This window comes from Rana temporaria (assembly GCF_905171775.1).
Source record: "Rana temporaria chromosome 4 unlocalized genomic scaffold, aRanTem1.1 chr4w, whole genome shotgun sequence".
Classification (NCBI taxonomy): Eukaryota; Metazoa; Chordata; class Amphibia; order Anura; family Ranidae; genus Rana; species Rana temporaria.
The window spans coordinates 706,417-712,477 of NW_024404459.1; positions in this window are offsets into that span (position 1 = coordinate 706,417).

Genomic DNA, 6,061 nt, shown 5'->3' on the forward strand with positions numbered 1-6,061 from the left:
TGAGGAGGATTCTGGGAATTCTGGGACATTATACAGTAACAGACAAGGGGTGTGTCTGGATGGTAACTGTATCATTGTGTGTGTCAGGTTCCTATAAGGTGTCAGGATGTCACTGTCTATTTCTCCATGGAGGAGTGGGAGTATTTAGAAGGACACAAGGATCTCTACAAGGACGTCATGATGGACAATCAGCCGCCCCTCACATCACCGGGTAAGAGGAGACTTTATTGTAAAGGAGAGAGCAGTACGGAGGCTCCACCTAGACCCCCCATCATCTGATAAACACATAGAAACAATGGCCCGGATTCACAGACATCTGCGCATATTTATGCCGCCGTAGCGTATCTCCTTTGCGCTACGCCGACGCAGCGCAGAGAGGCAAGCACTGAATTCACAAAGTCAGTGCTGCCAAAACCGCGCTGGGTTTCCTAGGCATAAGCCGGCGTATGTGGAAGTGGGTGTGAGCCATGCAAATGATGGGCCGAGTGCCAGACAGATGTGTATAACGAACGGTGCGTCCCGTGGACGCATCCCAGTGTGCATGCTCAGAATCATGTTGGAGCTACTCCCTAAGATACGTTGTATCACTGCCTACGGTGTGAACGTAACCTACGCCTAGTCATATTCACGTCCTACGTAAAATACGTTGGCTTGTGTTCCGTAGCGCAGCCATTTGCATTGATGCTGCTGAGTTACACCTACTTTTATGGGGTATAACTTTACGCCGAACATATGACTTTACGTGCACTGCGTCGGACGGACGGACGGACGGACGTTCGTGAATCGGCGTATCTCCCTCACTTGCATATGTGAATAGAAAATCAATGCGAGGGGTTTGGCACTTCCGGACCTACGGGTCTACTTTTGGGCTGCAATCCTGGTGGGGTTTGGCACTTCCGGACCTACGGGTCTACTTTTGGGCTGCGATCCTGGTAACTGTCCGCTGGTGGCTCATGCGATCAAGGTCCAATGCTGCGGTATGTCTCGAAGCTGCTATCGTTGGTTCTCTACAGGAACTGGGGAATCTGATCTACCGAGGCCCCCGGGCGTATGATGCACTGCCCTTCTCCACTAGGACCACACTTCGGGTTTGGGGGGTGGCGAGGAAGCGGTTTTCTTGTCCTAATAGATGGTCACCCGTTACCCCGCTTTGGGGTAACCCACACCTGCGAACCGTTCCGGATCCTCAGGTGTGGGCTAGGTACGGGACTAAGACTTTGGGGGACATCCTTACAGCTGGCAGATTCCTTTCCCTGATGGAACTTAGGGCCCGCTTCCACCTACCTGGATGGATGACGTTTCGTTATCTCCAGTTGCGCCACGCTATGCGAGCTCAGTTCCCTTTTCCACCGACTTTGAAAATGGACCCAATTGAGGGTGAACTGGCAGTTGAGCCCCTGCGCAGCCCATGTCTACCTTATATTTTGTCCTGCAATCCTGCCATTCCCCTCGGATGGAGCGCCTCTGGGTGAAATGGAGTGAGGATGTGCCTGGATTGGACAGGGAGGATTGGGATGACTGTCTTGGTGAGAGCGCACAGGCGCTGATCTATTCCAGGGATAGGTTGATTCAGGTCAAGTATTTGCACAGAACCTACTTTACACCGCAGAGGCTACATGCTATTTATCCTGATAGATCGCCGCTTTGCACCAGGTGCGGTGGGCACATTCCTGCACATGTTCTGGAGTTGCCCTAGGGTGGCTCAGTTCTCGACTGGAGTGGTTGAGCTCATTAACTATCGGCTTCATCTAGACTTGCCGGTCTCCCCTACTCTTCTGCTCCTCAGTATTCATGATGATGACCAGAGGCCCAGGTATACCAAAATACTTTTATGTTTCCTTTTCTTTTATGCTAGGAGGGAAATTGTTCTGAAATGGAAGTCCCGGTCCCCCCCCTCTGTGGGTTTGTGGGAAAGAGCTATTGGCTCAGCTTTACCTATGTATAAAATTACGTATATGAATCAGCAATGCCCTGAGAAATATGATAGGGTCTGGCAGCCCTGGACTGCCTGAAGAACATGTTTGTGCCCTTTGGATTCTCCTTTTTTTTTTTTATGCACTTCTATAATACTGTGTATGTCTTTGATGCTGTTGCCAGACTCCCTACATGTGACTGTTTTGACTTCCATGGTTTGAACATTATTCTGTACTGCCTGTCTTTCTTTGTAACTTTTATATTTTTCTTCAATAAAAGAACATTCTGTTCATGTTAAAAAAAAGAAAATCAATGCGAGCGCCAATTACATCCAGCGTAAATATGCGCCCACTCTACGCCGGCACGTTACGTTGGTGGGATGAAGCCTATTTTCAGGCGTATCTCAGTTTCAGAGTCCGGTGCATAGATACAACGGTGCATATTTGCACTTACGTGGCGTATCTGAAGATACGTCGGCGCAAGTGCTTTGTGAATCCGGGCCGCAGGATTCAGTCTCAGGAGATGGGAGGCAGCGGTGTGGGATCTCTGCAACTTGTCTCATGTGAACATTTCATCTTCCACTGATTACTGAATACCAATTTTATGAGTCCTGACCCTTACACTGTATAATTTATATTGTACATTATATACTCCTGACCCCTGCACTATATACTCTATGTTGTACATTACATCATTCTGATACTATATAGTCCTACCCCCTGCTATATATACACGTTGGGCCAGATTCACGTAGGACTTCCGCCGACGTATCTCGATATACGCTGTGTAAGTCTAAATGTGCTCCATCGTATCTTTGCGCTGTACCCACAGAACTAGATACGCCTGAAAATAGGCTTCTTCCGGCCGACGTAATTTTCCTACGCCGGCGTATCGTGGGCGCATATTTACGCTGGACGCATCTGGCGCACCCATTGATTTCCTATTTAAATATGCAAATGAGGGAGATACACAGATTCACAAACGTACGTGCGTTCAGCGCAGGCTACGCGCGGTGCGCGTAAGTTGTACTTCTGGCAAAAGTAACCCCTCATAAAGCAGGGGTAACTTTGCACCAGACTTGCACAGGTCAGCTGGAGAGTCGCTGCAGAGCCCCGTTACGGACGAGCTGAGCAGCCACACTTGCAGGACAACACAACTGTATGCCAACATGCCAGGGGCAGCCGTGGTCCTAGCACTACTAATGTGTCCACCGGAACGTAGGAGGGCACGGGAGAGGATATACCGCACGCTCATTAACGTCTTTGGCATGGGGATTCGGAGGTGTATCGCATCTTCAGATTCAGCCCTGCTGCCATCCTGGAATTAGCCACAGCCCTGCATGATGACATCACCAGCAAGACACATCGCTCACATGCAGTGGAGCCACTGGTCAAGGTACTGGCAACACTCCATTGCCTTTGCAAGTGGATCTTTTCAGCGTACAAGTGGAGTCGTGGTTGTGATGTCACAATCCACCATGAGCAGATGCGTGCACCAGGTTGTCCCCGTAATCCTCAGACGCATGTCCCACCACCCATGAGCATCTGCGGCAGAAGGCAATGCAGGATTTCTACAGAATTGCCGGATTCCCACGCACCGTGGGGGCCATTGATTGCACACATGTGGCACTACGGCCCCCCCGTGCCACAGAGCACATGTACTGCAATCGTAAGCAGTGGCATTCCATCAACGTACAGGTGATAGCCGATGCCCAATGCCTCATATGGCACATCCGTGCCAAACAGCCAGGGGCCAGCCACGACCGCTACATATTCCGTCAAAGCAACATCCCAACGTAATTCGAACAGAACGTGTACGGCAGGCATGTCCAAAGTCCGGCCCGCGGGCCAAATGCGGCCCCCTGTTGATTTAATATGGCCCCCCTGGAGATTTGTTTGTGGCCCCCAGGGTCACAAAAGATATATACTGTATTTATCGGCGCTGCCTTGGAGGGGACAGGGAGGGGGCAGGACGAGCACCATCAGATTACATGAAGAGAATCTCTTGTTTACTGAGCAGTGTCTGTATTGGAAGTCCCATCTCCTGGGATGCCATTGGACGACTGTTCTGTCTATCATATGAGGCGGGACTTTGTATTAAAGAGGCCACAGAGTAAACAAGAGATTCTCCTGTTTGTAATCTGTCAGCACTTGTCCCGCCCCCCTCCCTCTGCCCTCCGAGGCTGCAGATGGGCATCAATCAGGCTGCATTCATGGCACATGTGAGGCTGCATTCATGGCAATGGTAAGCTTGTGCGTGTAATATTTGCCGATAAATACGGTATATCCAAATAACACGCCCGAGCTTATCCTTAGTACTGAGAAGCGCTCTGGGATTCGTTGGGGCCACAAAAGAAATATATGCAGTATATCCAAATAACACGCACAAGCTCATCTCTTCACCACACACAGCCACAAAGGCAGGAGAATTCTTGTTGGGCAGTGTATTAGTGCTCAGACGAACACACTTAGACTGAATTTTAATGGTTCAAAGAATGTCAGGCAAAATGGTCGGCCCTCACGCATGTTCACTTCATCAAATCTGGCCCTCTTTGAAAAAAGTTTGGACACTCCTGGTGTACGGGAACAGCTGGCTGGTTGGTGAGTGACATGGGAGTCAGGCATGACTGTCCGACCCCGTGATGCAGACATCACGAGGGGCACATGCACGACTAACATCCTCCTGTCTTTTCCCTTCCAGGTGACTCTGCATATGCACTTGGACCCCATCTCATGACTCCATTCCGGAATCCCGAAGCCAGAGGAGAGAGAAAATACAATGCTGCACACATACGTACCCGTGCAGTGGTGGAACGCACATTTGGCCTCCTGAAGTCCCATTTCCGATGCCTGGATACGTCCGGGGGGGCCCTGTTGTATTCCCCAAACTTCGTGTGCCAGATCATCGGTGCATGTTGCGTGCTGCACAGCTACGCCATGAGAAAGGGCCTAGAGATTGACCTACGTGATGACCTGACCCCCGAGCCACACAGTCCCCCCCTAACCGAGGCTACCCCGTCTGCTGAGGGAAGAGCAGTCAGGAGATGCCTGGTGGTAGGCATCTTTGCACGTTAAACACACACATTCATCATGGCACAAGGTGAATGCGCGCATGCACACCACTGTGGTCCCTAGCTCACACACACCACATACACTTGCAGGACTTGGGAGCAGCAACGCCGCGCCAAGGCCCCAATGGTGTCGCTGTCTATTCATACCACATTCACACGGTCGTGGGGATAACTTCTACCCGACGACCCAGGGTGACACACCTTACTGGCAGGTATGTCACCCCCACATTCACACACCAGTCACCCTGTAGCCTGCACTACTGACCGTGTGCAGTCATTATAAAACACAAGGCTCTTCACCAGAGCATAAATAAAATAAAAGGCTCTTCACCAGAGCATAAAGAAACAAAAAAGGCAATCAATTGCCCTGGCTTGGGCTACGCCTAGTGCCCCGGCTCCTCAGTTGCCTGGGGGGAGCCTCAGGTGGGGGGGGGTGGGGCATCAGGAGCAGGCTCATCCTCAGGTCTGCCAGGTGCTGGCTGCCTGCCCTCCAACGCCAGGGCAATGCGGGTATGCACCGCGTTGGTCTCAGCCTGCATCCGCAGCTGGCGGGTGGTGGTTTGCTGCTGGTGGCGCCTCCTATGCATCCCCTCCGCCGCGATGGCAGCACTATTGGCCTTTACAGCCACTGTCAGGCTCTTCACCTCTGTCACGAGGCGTGATGTCGTGGCCTGCAGGTCACCACAGCTGCACAGTTCCTGCTGATATCCTGCAGACTGTCGGGAATCTGTGCTGCGGATGCCAGGCTGTCTGCGACACGCCGCACGTCCCGGGCAACAGCACTCATATGTCGGGTCTGGCGGGCCTGATCCCTGGCTAGATTTTCCTGTATCGCTTCAGGAACACCCCTGGTTTTGCGGGTGGCCTTCCTGGGGGCAGGAGAGGCTTGGGGCCGTGTATATGGGGAGGCCCTTGAGGAGCTTCCCCTGATGGTGGAGGAGGGTTAGGGGCTTCCGCTGATGGTGGAGGATGGTGAGGGTCTTTCCCTGATGGGGGAGGAGGGTGAGGGTCTTCCCATGATGGGGCAGGAGGGTTGGGAGGGTCCAGGGATGATGGGAGCCTCCTCAACGAGGTAGA